The sequence below is a fragment of the Anabrus simplex genome, chromosome 3, assembly GCF_040414725.1.
Source record: "Anabrus simplex isolate iqAnaSimp1 chromosome 3, ASM4041472v1, whole genome shotgun sequence".
Lineage (NCBI taxonomy): Eukaryota > Metazoa > Arthropoda > Insecta > Orthoptera > Tettigoniidae > Anabrus > Anabrus simplex.
In genome coordinates this window covers 328,180,271-328,196,148 of record NC_090267.1, presented here as the reverse complement: position 1 = coordinate 328,196,148, position 15,878 = coordinate 328,180,271, and the positions used below count along the sequence as shown (strand labels likewise).

Genomic DNA, 15,878 nt, shown 5'->3' with positions numbered 1-15,878 from the left:
TAATAAGTGCATTTCCTTGTTACAGTGGACACGACTGGTACAGAAATACAATTTTTTTTTTTTACAACTAGGTTTACGTCGCACAGACACAGATAGGCTAGGTCTTATGGCGACGATGGGATGGGAATGGCCTAGGAGTTGAAAGAAAGCGGCCGTGGCCTTAATTAGGGTACAGCCCCAGCATTTGCCTGGTGTGAAAATGGGAAACCACAGGAAACCTTCTTCAGGGCTGCCGACGGTGGGATTCAAACCCACCCTGGATGCAAGCTCACAGCCTTGTGCCCCTAAGCGTACGACCAATTCGCCCAGTGCTACCTGTTAAGAGTTGCATAACTTTATCTTTTACGAACGTGCTATTTTGTTGAGATTTTCATCACTGCAAAACAGACACACCGTGTACTTCTACATCAGTGAACATCGTTAGAATGAAGGGCTGAGATTTTGCTTGATGTTTCACAAGTATTGATAGAAATGAAGTTCCTGCTTATTTTTCATGGGAAAATTGAAATGCATTATCATGCTCAGATGGATGTAAAACATATTCCAAGTTGTTTGATACTAAATGAACAATGAAAGCCAGAAAACGTGGTGCAGCCAATGCTTGATAATAACATTTTTTCAATCATGTTAGTTTTTATGTCATAAATTCCAGATTTCTTTAACACTCGTAATTCCTCTGAGTCATCCTTCAGTTTTCTTCACACTTTCACTGCTTGTCCAGTGGTACAGTCACTTCTCTGGATTACATCAGGAGCCAGTGCTATTTGTTTTAACACATTTAAAATGTCTTCAGCATTTCACTTTATTTGAAAGTCACGAATCTTTCTCTTAATAGAATCTTGAATCTTATCTGTATTTTCTTCACTTGTGAAGTAGTGCCCGGTTTCTAATGTAAGATTGAAGGCAGTCAGACAGCAGATTTCATAGAACTTCCTGAAACAGCATTAGTGATTGTCCTCCTTTACTCGTAAATTTTGCATTGGCAAAAATGATTATGGCAGAAGTATTTCACAATTTCTACTACATGTTCCTTTATGTTTGAAGTGTCCTTGGTAAGATTCAGGGAGAGAAGATTCAAAATATGACCGGAGCAGCCGTATGTAATCACCTCAGTATCTTATAATTATTTCAGAGCACTGATCAATTTTGCCATATCGCTTAAATTGTCTGTAACAAAGGTTCTCACATTTTGCTGTAATTCACTCTCACAACTTTTTATTGAATTTATTGCAAGTTCAATTAAGTAGTCATGTGTGTGGGGATGCCCAGACGTATCAACTGTGTTGAATAGATGAACGTTCCAGTTTTCAGTGTTCACTGTAACACACAGGAAGGGCTCATTATGCACATTTGACCATCCATCTAAGCTCATACAAACTGTATTCTAACGGGCGAGTTGGCCATGTGGTTAGGGGCGCGCAGCTGTGATCATGCATCCGGGAGATAGTGGGTTCGAATCCCACTGTCAGCAGCCCTGAAGATGCTTTTCCGTGGTTTCCCATTTTCACACCAGGCAAATGCTGGGGCTGTACCTTAATTAAGGGGTCGGTCGCACGAACCGCAACGCTCCCACCCTTCGAGCTCAATGTCGCGTTCAGTTTTAGCAACCTACCCTCAGCCAGGCGTGGTCCGGGAACGGAATCCATGGACCGCAATGTGCGTTCGAAATGTCAGTGTTCATGTATCCTGCAGTTCACATGTTGACGCACAATTTGCTGCGTTCTTCATCGATGCATGAGCCGAGTGATCCACTGTTCAGGTTTTTTTTCTTTTTTTCTTTCTTTTTTTTTCTTTCTTTTTTCCATTTTTCGATTGTTCTCTCCACGGTGAGTGGAGGAGAAACTGTCATTTTCATGGGTTTCTCGTCGCAGAGCTAAGAAGTGTTTCGAGCATGGGCATTGCGTTCCTTCCTATTCCTAGGCTTTCCCTGTCTCATCGTCGCTATAAGACCTATCTGTGTCGTTGCGACGTAAAGCAAATAGCAAAGGGAAAAAAAACCCTGTATTCTTAAATAAATCCTTGAAACACTTCTCTTTCTCACCTCGATAAATGTTTTCAATAAGGTGTCCAGCGACTGCAGCATATGATGCATAGCCAGGTCCCAACATACTTATGAGTCATCTGAATTCTGAATGATTAATGGATTGGAAGAAAGTGACTCATCTGACTTTGCTTAATTATTAGAGAGGGTGGATAGCCTGATTCGTAACTGATGATCTCTTTTGTTTTGATGCTGAAGGTGAAACTGCTGGATCGAGGATTTGACTTGTAAGGACATATTGGTCTTCAACTGGCCGCACATCAGTTCATGTTCTGAATTTTTATCTTCATTGCCAGATATTGCAGTATCATTATTTTTAAATTGATTATCTATTGTGCTGTTATATTTCTGAATATGTAGCTTCATTCTAGCAACTAATCTCTGCATTTCTATGTCGCATGATTTGCATTTATTATAGCTTTCATGCCCTTTCCACGTGAAGTGGGAAGTTTTTTAAATCCTCTCCATACTAGATCTGGTTTTCGGTCTGGATTACTCAATTTAAGTTAAAAAGCAAATTTCTTGTGACACTTTTACAAGTACAATACAACACTCAGTATAGCGACTCTTCTATTAGAAAATTACTATTTACAGTAACTCTATCTCAAATGAATTGGGAGTCAACATAAACAAAAAACTTGGGAAATGAGTCGGAACAGCCTACCTTTTCTTAAAGTAGTACAAATATTTCATGTGTGTAAATTAATATTATTTCCTCATAAAACGTTACATGTACGTCATCTAACATCGTTTAGTGTCACTTTTCACTTCAAAAAGCAGTTAAGTTTCAATTCATAATCAATACTTGTATATTAAAGTCAACTGCGGGAACGACCATGGCTACATTAATTTAGCTAAATCTGATCCACGTGGAGGAAAGCTCTCTGTTTCTTTACATGTGATGGTGTTCTTGCTGTGTTAGTGAATTCACTTATTATTATGACTTCCTTTCTTGTTAATATAAGTTTATATGAATCTATATGTATAAAATAAGAGTTTTGTCTATACATTGCTCAGAATTTAAAAAGAATGGTATTTCTGTATCGGTCATGTCCATAGTTATAGACATTACGGAAAATTAAAAAATGCAGTCTGTTTGTCTGTATGTATGTTCACACGTCACGAGAAAACGGCGTAAGAGAATTTAATGAAAATCTCTATGTTAAGTCAGGGAATAAGTCACTACAATCTAGGCCATAAATAATTTTATTCATGCTGAGTGAAATGGTAGTTTAGGGGAAGGTCTAACATTTAATTATCAAATATTTATGATATTAGTGGTTGTATCTTAATGAAAATCAGTAAGCAAAGTCGGAGAATAAGTCATTACAATCGGGGCTATAAATTACTGTATTCACACTGAAAAAAATGGTAGTTTAGGGGAAGGCCTAAAAGTTAAGTCTCAAGTATTAGTCGTCCTATCTTAATGAAAAGCCGGCCCCGTGGTGTAGGGGTAGTGTGCCTGCCTCTTACCCGGAAGCCTCGGGTTTGATTCTCGGCCGGGTCAGGGATTTTTACTTGGACCTGAGGGCTGATTCGAGGTCCACTCAGCCTATGTGATTAGAATTGAGGAGCTATCTGACGGTGAGATAGGGGCCCCGGTCTAGAAAGCCAAGAATAACGGCACAGAGGATTCGTCATGCTGACCACGTGACACCTCATAATCTGCAGGCCTTCGGGCTGAGCAGCGGTCGCTTGGTAGGCCACGGCCCTTCAAGGGCTGTAGTGCCATGGGGTTTGTTTGGTTTGGTTTGGTTTCTTAATGAAAATCGGTATGCAAAGTCGGGGAGTGAAATTGTAGTTTAGGGGAAGGCCCACAATTTAACTCTCAAATTTTTATGTTCCTTAGTGGTCGTATCGATAAATACTACATAACTAAAGTTATATAGTATTACATCTGATCATTTGTCTTATACATTGTTACCGTACCGGCTATGATCACCGAGATATTCATGAATTTCGATTTTGTTACTAAGTCCATATCAGCGCTGAGTCACGAGAAAGTGGATAAACAGAATTTAATGAAAATCGGTATGTAAAGTCGGAGAATAAGGAATTATAGTCAACGTTATAAATAATTTTATAAGACGCCCTAATATTGCAGAGTCGAAAGAAAACTAAACGTTAATGGTACGATACAGAAAGATCATAAAATTGATCAACAATAACATTACGTTGACCATTGTTTGTTGTAATGTCCTTTGTGTCTTCTGTTGCCAATCATCTCTGATAGATAGGATTACTACTGCACACCATTTTTTTTTTTAAATTTCTTTACGTCTCACCGAAACAGACAGGTCTTATGGCGACGATGCAATAGGAAAGGGCTGTTAGTGTGAAGGAAGCGGCCTTGGCCTTAATTAAGGTACAACCCTAGCATTTGTCTGGTATGAAACTGGGAAACCACGGAATACCATCTTCAGGGCTGCCAACAGTGGGGTTTGAATCCACTATCTCCCGGATGCAAGCTCGCAGCTGCGCGCCCCTAACCACATGGCCAACTCACCCGGCCATACTGAGTGTAACAGCCTGCCTGAATATTGGCGGGAAGTAGCTGGGGAGTTACATAATTTTCTTCTTTAGCATGCCATCCTCTGGTTCATAAATTTTCTGATACTACTGGTACGTAACACACTGGTTCATCATAGCATTCGAGCTATTCAGTCCCTACTCCGAGGCACTGATTGGAATGAGCAGTGTGCATATTTAATGGAATAATGGCAGAGGAGTGCTCACGGCTGTCTGCGGCCTGGTCACTCCAGCTCTGGTACTTTGGACTGTTAGGTCGGCACTGTAGTACTGTTCGTTAAAAGTGAGAAAATGTGCAGTTTTTCATTTGATCGAGTATTCTGTATGATAACATTGCTTTTAATCGCTACATTCCTACTGACTTACATTGACTTCAGTTAGGAAAACCACAAAGACAGTCTTTCTGAGAATCCCGTAGTGAAGCGCGGGTACGTCAGCTAGTTTAGCATTATTATTTAAGTTGGTAGTCAGTCTTTGTTTTGGTGTTCAGAACATAGTTAACTGTTGTAGCCTAAGTGAAACGTTTTGTATTCTTTTACTTTAAATTGTAAGTTTATGTCTCGTAATCATGGAGATTAAGATGCTGAAATGGACAGCTGGCGTCTCTAAACTGGATCACATCTCCAATGAATCCATCAAGGAGAGATTTGGCGTTGCACCGATTCAAGAAAAAATGCACGATAGTGTCTACGATGGTTTGGACATGGACATGTATTAAGGGCAGATGCCGACACTATCGCGACGACGGATACATGTTAGAAGTCGCCGGTAGGAGACCAAAAGGACGACCAAAACAGCGATGGGCCGATACTCTTCACAAAGATCTGAAGAGCGTCAGTCTCCACCCTGACGTGGCCCAGGACAGAACTAAATGTAGGGACACCACCAGCAGGAGGGCCAAACGCTGAGGAAAAAGATGATGTCTCGTAGTCATCAACCAAGCAAAACTGATATTTACTACACTCCCCACTTGGGGGATTTAACTACACAACCTCAACTTTCATTCACAGTTTGTTCAATCTTATTATCATAGAAACATTTCTGTGCGAGTTAGACGATAACATGTAAATAATTATGCCTACAACTATTGTCATCACTTCATATCCTGTACTGTGATCAATGCTTATACTGCACAACCTCAGTTTTCATTCACTGTTCGTCCAGTCTTATTACCAAGCATAATATTTTGACCAGAGTTGGATGAAGGTATGCTATAATTAGGCCTACCGAGCAAGTGTCCATGTGGTTGTGGGTGCGCAGTTGTGAGTTTGCATTCAGGAGATAGTGGTTTCGAACCCCACTGTTGGCAGCCCTGAAGGTGATTTTCCGTAGTTTCACATTTCCACACCAGGCAAATGCTGGAGCTGTTCCTTAATTAAGGCCATGGCGGCTTCCTTCCCACTCCTAGCCCTTTCCTATTCCATTGTCGCCATAAGACAAATAATAAATAATTACTTCTTTCAAACTAGTGTCATTGTTTCTGTCTTAACCACTACCACTACTTGCACATAACCTCAGTTTACATTCACGTTAGTTCATTCTTATTATCACACAGAATATTTAAGAATATGGGGAATAGGAAACATTTGAAAATTACTCAATGGCCAATGTTGTATGCTGTCTCACTTTTGATTCCTCTAAATACTGGTAAGTAAGAAAACTTCTTGGGATGGGCCTATCAACCATGAAGTAAGGATCTCTTCTTTCCGCTACTTCAGGTATTGTGAAATATAATTTCCTTGGATTCCAGAATGCGGGATAGCCACCAAAGCGCCACACAGTAGACTACAAGCAATCAAGGAAACCGATTTTAAGTGGTTGATTTTTATGTTAATTTTTAACAGTGGACAGCAGTTAATAAGATGAGAATAAGTAAGCCAACTGATTTGAATAATAGATTTTTATTCTTAAAAAAACTGATTAAATCACTCTACTGTCTGAGCTAGACCTACTCATCCTGGCAGGTCATAATTTTCTGCTGGTTCTAGAGTGAATGACTAACTGACATTCATGATCTGTTCCCAACTCGAAGTGGCTGTAACCTCATTCTCACGCCTGCGCGTCCCTGCCTCAGTGACAAGCAGGCCAAACTTACTTGCCATGTCTTCAGCGACCCGCTTATGCGTATCAGCTTCTCTGTGGATTTAGACAGTAGGGCTACTTCATCAGCTTAGGCAAGTTGCGTGATGTTCTCTGCCCTACTATTCACGTGGAAGTTGACACAGAACATTACGTGCATAATCTTTTCAAGTGTGGGATTGAATAAAATGGGGAATAATCCATTCCATCGCCTTGTCTCAGTCCCACGACAACATCAAAACTCTTAGTCATATGGTTCCCAAACTTCACCTTGCTGCATGGCCTGCTCAAACAGACTCTCACCAGGTTGATAAGCTTCCTGGCCACTCCAAGGTCGCTGAGATATTTGAACAGGCTCTCTATAATCATAGTATGTAAGAAAAGGCGGCATAACAAGTAAAGAATGAGGTGACTGTGTTTTGATACCTGGGAATCCTTTGTCGGCTAATATAACGTCGTTGATGGTTATGAATTTCATGTTTTTGGTCCGTATTGAACTGAGAATAATATATAAGTAATAATAATAACAACGTAAACGTTTCCACCTTTTCAATACTACAATATATTCACAAAATTACAAATTACGTTGTTATTATTATTACTTATATATTATTCTCAGTTCAATACGGACCAAAAACATGAAATTCATAACCATCTATAATCATAGATCTTGAAACCTACAAAAAGCATGTGCAGGTCTTCACCGTATTTCCTAATATTCTTTGTCAGCTGCCTTGGATGAAAATGTGATCCAAAGTGGATTGACCAGCTTGAAAAAATTCTTTGATGCATGCTGATCTCTTTATCTGGGATAGGTTGTATTCTGTCAAGGAGCTAGTGAAGCAGTATCTTATATCAAATGTCAAGCAGAGCGATTCCATGAGTAGTTATCACTGTTGTTGTTAATCGGCCAAATGAGGACAGTTTTCTACTCTTCAGGGGAAATTAAAAAAAAGAAAAATTGTTGAATTTAATGAAATATTCTTTTCTTGAAAATTGAAAGTCAATTTTTAGGCTGGTTCACAGTTTATAATTATGCATTATTAAATGGCAATGAGAGTGAGACACTGAAATTAAAAAAAGGGTTGGTGTTTGTAGTGTCACGACTCATCAATATTAATAGAGAAGGAAGTGGTTAATATCAAGAAAATTACTACAAGCTCATAAAATTCCCATCCCACAAATAGTTCAAAAAATAAATATTTTTTTGAACTCCCAGAAGGTAAATCATGATTTGGATCAGCATTGTTTTCCATATTTCCAGTTCATCAGAATGATTATCGCGACTCCATATATCACTAGTAACATTTCTCTGCAGCCATGTCCCTCAGTTTTCACACAATACTTGTTCAAGATTTCCATGATTCTTGGAATCATTATCACTACTACATTCATCAGAATACAATTCTGAACCACTACTGGAAAGTTATCTACTAATTTCTAACACATCTCCAATTTTGCATTATTTCAAACCTTTCAACACTACTTCGCGATAAGAAGAAGAAGATGACATGGCGTGAATTCAAACAGCAATAATCTCTAACTGGAAGACTATGTTTATAAACTAGGTTTGCTTGTGAAATGCACATGGGAAAGACTTGATAAGATGCCGAGGCCTTGCTGAGTTAGGGGAATGTATAGAGGTTTCAAAAGACCTTTTAATATTTGTCAACACACTTCTAATAATCATTAAACATGTGTGTAATGAGTGCTTTCGAATATTCAACACAGCAGGCAGGTCGTAAAGCACTCTGGAACGTTAGGAACTGTAAAGGATTAATATAGGATTTGCTTGATCATATCTGCGTTCTGTTCTCCAGCTTCAATAATTAACTGGAGAAGTGTGTTATGTCTGTGTGTGTGACCTATGAAATTTTCCTCTTCTTGATTGCACTTAATAGACATTGTTTTCCCATGATATATTTTAATATGAGCTCATTTGGCTTTCTGACCCAGTTTTCTCGGGTCATTATTCTCCAGAATGACGTATTATGTCAAGATTATATTAAACTAACTGATGTACCTGTGCTTTGCTATGGAATTCTACATTGTATACAGAATTCTAGGTTAGGTAGTGTACACGATGTGAGCAAGATTGTATTAAATTGCATAGCACTTAACGTTACTCTAGAAAAGCGACGCGGAAGTCACCAAACGTCTATTCTCATATGAAGACTGGGTTAGGAAATTTTCGTTGTAATGGTAGGCCCCCTTGTCTACCATCAGTCACAATCAGGTTGGGGAGTTTTCATTATAATGGCAGACACTCACTCTCCACCTGCCTTTTTACATCCTCAGAAAGACCGTCTTAGTAGTTTTCCCTACTGAAATGAACATAGGTCATTACAGTGACGTCAGTAGGAATGGTGCAATTAAAAGCAATGTTATATGAAATACTCGATCAAATGAAAAACCTCACCTTCTCTCACTTTTAATGGACAGTACTACGCTGCCAATATAACAGTCCAAAATTCCAGAGCTAGAATAACCAAGCCGCAGACAGCTGTGATCCGTGAACACACTTAGTCTTATTTTGGATGGGTGGGGGTGTCGAATAGTGGAGACTCCCAGGGCAAAAACTATGCCCTTTTACTAATCTGTTTCCTAGGAGTACCCGATGAGTTGGAAAATCTCAGTTCACTACACAGGCGGCAGACAAATCTATCTGACTTGGAGGCAAACTTTTCCTCCAAGCCAGAGGAAAAACCCCCTCTTCACTCATAATTTGGAATAAAATGAATGTAGAATTTAATAAAAGTGAAGAGGAAGAAGCTTTTCTTAAGTAACGGCTCTTTTCGGGGTTGAATTTTGAGTTATTTAGTGAATTGTGGTGCTATAATTTGGAATAGGCCTAGATTGCAATTCTAGACCACGTCATAATACTACTACTAAGTGAGCCTCTGCCTTGAGTGTGCACACTGCTCATTCAAAACAGCGCTATAGAGTAGGGATCGAATAGCTGGAATACTATGATGAACCAGTCTGTTACGTACCGGTAGTATCAGAAAATGTATGAACCAGAGGATTGGCATGCTAGAGAAGAAAGTTTTCTAACTCCCCAGCTATTTCCCACCAATATTCAGTCAGGCTGTTATAGGCCTAGTCGGTACACAGTAATAATCCCATCTATGTGAGTTGAGCGGCAGCATAAGAGACAAAGAACATCACAAGAAACAATGGTCAATATAATGTTATTGTTTATCAATGTTATGCACTTTCAGTATTGTAGGCCATCACATTTAGTTTTCTTCTGACTCTGAAATACCGCTCATATAGTCAGTACAGTAAAACTGAATAAAACATAAATGGTCGGAAATTGTTTTCTCTACATTGTTATGTAGTACTTTTTTCTAGGACCAGTAACATGGGTTTTTAAAAATTACATTTTAGGTGCCTTTCCCTGAACTACAATTTCATCCAGGGTGAAGTAAATTGTTTATAACTTAGATTGTGGTTTCTTATTCCCCGACTCTATATACCGATTTTTAAATTCTGTTAACCCATTTTCTCGTGGTTCAGCGTTGATATGGATTTGGCAATAAAAATACAAATTCATGCATATCTGTGTTATCAAAAGCTGGTGCGGTAACAATGTATGACATAAATGATCGGAAATTTAATTCTATATAACTTTCGTTGTGTAGTATTTATCGATACGACCACTAATAATATAAATATTTGAAAATTAAATTCTAGGCTTTCCCCTAAATTATAATTTCACTCTGCGTGAATAAAATGATTTATAGATTAGATTGTAGTGACTCATCTTCCGACTTCACATACCGATTTTCATTAAATTCTCTTCAGCCGTTTTCTCGTGATGCATGTACATACATACAGACAGAAATTACGGTAAAGTAAAAAGTGAATTTCCTTGTTACTATGGACATGACCGATACAGAAATACCATTCTTTTCAAATTCTGGGCAATGTACAGAAAATACTCTTATTTTATATATATAGATCAGTGGCTCTCAGGGTGCATGCGCGTGGTGCATGCACTGTGCACAGTGCAAAAGACGACTTGGCTTGGTTGACCAGAGTGCAGACTCCTCGATTTGGAGCAATAGCGCTTACTCTCTCTTTCCTCACGCCTGTCTCGCTCGCTCCGCCTGTTTCCCTCTGCCCCACTTGCGCCGTAGCGCTCCAAATCCGAGCTGACTTGAGCCGAGTATAGGCGAGTTGAGCCGAGCTTAGCCGAGAGACGAAGCGTTGATCCGAGCCATGCCGAGCGGCAGCGATGCACAGTGCACGGAGCTCTTGCGCCTCTATCTGCACGCGTGAGATTTTGGGCGTTTGAGAGGCCCTGATATAGATTATGGTGTGAATTATAATGTATTATTCCACACTAATAAATTCTGTTATCATTATCACATACTTCATTTAAATGAAATTGTCATGTTGACAAGTTGTCATTGCATCGTATTCCAAAGATATTATTGCTATGAATGACATTCTCCATGAATCAATGATTATTTATTCCAAACCCATATGAGGAATATGTCACGTTAATTCCACCTGCTTACAAAAAAAAAAAAAAAAAAAAAAAAAAAACTGCTGAGGTATGACACATTTAAAAAAATAATTATATCTCTATAAAGATAATGGGGCATTTTTCTTTATTCATTCTGAGTTAGCTCATAACAATGCGGTCTGGTTCTCAGCGAGCAGCTGGCAGTATTGTCTCTGCAGGTTATTGTTTTCTTCTAGTAGTAGAGTTCTGATTGACAGCATCTCCTCCTTTACATGCTCGTATTGTTGACAACAATCAGCGCATACCTCAATATCGGAATTCCATTCAATCTCGCTGTGTTCCTTCTCATATTCCACAACAATGACCTTTTCATTATAATCCGTCTTTGTATGGTACAACTTTAAATTAGCGGCATTATGAGTTGATATCTGGGTTCCATCTAGACTAGATTTTATAGGCATTATTTCCCAGCACTTCTATAATTTGTTGTGAACCAATATACATCCGAGCAAATTTGGAAAATAATTTAATTTCAGGTTTTGATATTGCCTTCTTTCTGATCAGAACTAGGTCATTCACTTGTAGAGGGTCATGGAATTTCTGACGTGAGAATCTTTTCAGTCGATAACTGGCATATTTCTCCATGTTCTTTGCTTTCAGTATCTTTTCTTCATATGAACAAGGTGGATCATCTATCTCTTGAACAATTCCGTTCCAGGGTCGAATACTTTTTTGGTTGAAATGAAGGATACTCTGTATTTCTCCTGTAGATTCATGGACTACATTGTTGAGACTTTCTTCGATGGTGGGAATGACTTTCAACCATTTCCATTGACATGAGAAACAAAATATTCTACAAAATTTGGATATTTCTTTCATCGTACATTCAACTCTGTTTCTTTCGGGATATCGGATAGAAGAGAATGTGTTGTTAATTCCCAATCTTCTCGTAGCCTTGTGGAATTCTTCAGAAGTGAATTGACTCCCGTGGTCCGTTAGTATGCATTTTGGCTTTCCCATCTTTGGTATATCTTTGGTATAACATTTTTGTTTACTCTCCAAATGATGGATCGGGCTTTCGCTTTCTGAATAGGTTGTAAAGATACGAATTTTGAAAATATGCCCAGAATGACTACAATAAATTTGTGACCTTTTTGAGCAGTTGGCAATGGTCTGAAAACGTCGATAGAGTAGATCTCCTTGGGTTCTTTAGGTATTACTGGTATTGGAGGATGTTTCAGTAGAGTTGAGTTATATTTTGCCTTTTGACAGAGATCACAAGTACGAATTAGGTTCATCACGTGCTTACGTATTTTAACCCATGTAAAAGTTTCCTTTAGAGTTACTATGACCTTTTTGTGCTTGAATGTCCAGTTATTCTGTGGACATGCCAGATTAATTCCTCTTCTAGTGCCTTGGGGATAACAATGCGGATTTTCTTGTGTTCCTTGTCATCAAATTTCATCAGAATTTGGTTAACATATTGGTATTCCGTACCGGTCTCTTCATTCTGTGAGCTCCGTGGTTCCTCTTCCGTGATGGTGCGTATGATTTCACTCATCTCTGGATCTAGCCTTTGAAATTCGGATAATCTCTTTAATTTGTTTAAAATGTCTTCATCCTCAGCAATTAATCTATGTGGTGAATATCAACTTCATAACTGGCATAATTTCCATCTAATTCATTCATATGGCTAACATTGTTTACATGATGACCTTCATGTATCTTCCTATCTTCTATTTCTTCTCGTTCATCTCTCGACATGTCCAATTCATCACGGTTCGTTCCCATATCCATGTTGGCTTTAACAGATGCAATTCCTACTTCTCTTGTGAATCTAATTTCTTCATTTTCAAGGTCTTTTATGATGCCGTTAACTCTAATGAAGTCTGCTCCAAGAATCGCATTGTATTTCAGCCAGTTCATAACAATGAATGAGTGTTCGATCGTAATATCTCCAATAATTAATTTCAAATACGTCTGTGTTGTGCATTCAATGGATATATTGGGTATTTTTCCCCTAATATTTGTTCGTGGTATGGGGAGAATCGGGATTTTGCATCCCTTCTTGAGCTCCTGGATTAGGGTATTATATATGACACTGATACTGGAACCTGTATCGATCAAACAAAATACATTCATTCCTTGAATTCTAGCTGTGATAATTGGCAATCCAAGTTTCAGTCCATGTTCTTCCTTAATTGGTTCTTCAATTAATTTGTCTGGGATTATTTCTCGATATTCTATTTGGTCAATAAACCAACCTTTCACATTGTTATTTTCATTTGTGCTATCTACATTATTTACGTGTCCCTCGAAGTTTTTTTTTTTTTTCACACCCTGTTCTTCTATTATGTGACCATATGGTCAGTTTTCAGATCTAGGTTACTTTTATTTACTCAGCTCTGCTGTAGTTCTCTACTTTCGGCACCATGGCAGTCGGTTTCGGTATCCTGATTCCTGATAGCTTGTTTCTACCTTTGCTGTTCTTAAGGGTTAACAACTTCATTTTGTTCCATATTGAACTGAGATACAAGAAACAACAAAGCACGCTGAACAAGGTGAGTCCCACATTTCTGTACTCACGGCCATAAAATTGTCTTGCCCCATCTAAATAATTTACTCATCTAAACTAGTTTTGTTCCTCGTTTTAGGCTTCACTATCCACATTGAACTGAGACAACCTTAGCCCAACTAAAACCATATTCAATCCACCATTTATTATGTGCCGGTTATAAACAACCATTAGAAGACTTGTTAATCACATAGACAACTGAACTTTGATCTATACCTCTACCGACATCAACAGAGAAATGGACTTTAATCTTACTTCAACATTTTAATGAGTACATCAAGATTTTAAACTCACATATTATCAACTCAACACTGAGTGTGTGACATTAACAGTTTTATAATCACAAGTGACTATTACGCTTGCAGTGCGTTGTGAAAAATCACTATATTTTACTTATCCCTCATTTTTAAGTTGTGAAATTATTGTTATATACAGGGAGAATATTTTAAGTGTTCCGACTTCTTCTCGCATGCCGTGGGAAGTCCCGAGCGAGCGCCATATGGCTTCTGTCTACACGGCGAGATAAGAAGTGTTCATTGCAATGCGCAGCTGTTTAGCACTCTGTCCCTCAGTTAGTTAGAAAATATTGGACTTTTAAGGTGTGTTGTGAGGTTATTATCACGATGGTTAAATACACTATAGAGCAAAGAATATTTTTGGTCGAGTGTTATTTGCGCAAGAAGAAGAAACCAGTTAAAAGGTGCCTTCGAAAATTCCGTAGACAATTTCCCAGTGCGACAGTACCATCAAAACGTTACGTGCATCAGCTCGTTTACAAGTGGCATAGTACTGGTTCCGTAAGCAATAAGAAAAAGAAGCGAAGGAGAACAGCTCTCACATAAGAGAGGTTAGAAGATATACAGGCAAGACTCCAGGTCAGTCCACATAAGTCCCTTCGGAGATTAGCTCAGGAAAGTGGTATTTCACCTTCTTCAGCACGTAATGCAACAAAATTGTTACGTTTACGATCTTATCGGACTCATTCAGTCCATAACATACTGCCTACAGATTTCAATGCAAGAATACGATTTTGCAATTGGCTAATAAATAGTGTACACGACGGTGTTATGGATCCGAACTTTCGTTTTATGAGTGACGAAGCCTGGTTTCATTTGAGTGGATATGTCAATTCACAGAACAATAGAATCTGGGATACAGACAACCCGCACATTTTACAGCCGAGACCTCAGCATGATGTGAAGGTGGGTACGTGGTGCGCTATCAGTGCCCGACGAATTATCGGTCCGATATTTTTTCAGGACACGATTACTTCTGACCGTTATATTCACAACATTCTGGAACCATTTTTTGCTGAACTGACTGAAGAAGAGAAAAGGTACGGCTATTTCCAGCAGGATAGTGCAATGACCCATACGGCGCGTAGCTCTATGCGACGGTTACGGGAAATGGTCGATGATGATCAGATCATCTGTAAAGGCTTATGGCACACTCGTTCGCCTGATTTAAGCACATGTGATTTTTATCTATGGGGAAATCTTAAAAGAAAAGTTTACAGGAATAATCCTCGAACTGCAGAAGAATTAAAAACTGAAATTAGGAACATTGTGCGTTCTATCGGTGTCAATGAACTACAAACTCTGTTTCGAAATCTCATTACAAGATGTGAAGCTTGCATTGCAGCTGAAGGAGATCACTTTCAGCATCGTCTGTAAATACTGGTGTGTTCAGTTTAATTTCCTAGTTGATTTATTTATTTATTTATTACTGGCAAATTCAGTTTAATGTCTTAGTTGATTTATTTGTTTATTCATTTACTTATTTGTCCAGAGCATCTATGTAGTCGGCGAGTTCAGTTTTGTTTAGTTTCTATAGGCGTAATCATGCCGCTTCTTTGAGCCGACAATGCCTGCTTGTCATGGCGGGCACTGCACTCCTGTCTCCGCTTCCCAGCGCGCCTAATCCTCACCACTCCGCTCTGTATTTTCAAATTAATCACCCTGTATATTTTATATCATATTGTATGTACATTGTCAACTGTATCATAATATGTTACTCGCTCATTTTGCAATTTTGGGCTGATGACACTCTAACGTGTCGAAACCGGTACCATAAATAAATAACATGGTGTAAACTAATATCTACATATATTTTGTATTGAATAGGTGGAATTTTAACATTTGCTCTTCTTGTCGTTCCTTCTGTAGCTCATCCAGATATCT

General features: G+C 38.7%; 1 protein-coding gene and 1 non-coding gene across 3 annotated transcripts in view; one reads left to right on the top strand and one right to left on the bottom strand.

Moving 5' to 3' along the window:
- The window catches only part of Arfip (ADP ribosylation factor interacting protein arfaptin), a 155,229-nt gene that overhangs the window by 11,089 nt on the left and 128,262 nt on the right, over positions 1-15,878 (top strand). The gene's annotated exons all lie outside the window — the stretch shown is intronic.
- Positions 1,609-1,763, bottom strand: LOC136867520 (5.8S ribosomal RNA). Its single transcript, XR_010859718.2, has one exon. It is a non-coding gene; the product is annotated as a 5.8S ribosomal RNA (ribosomal RNA).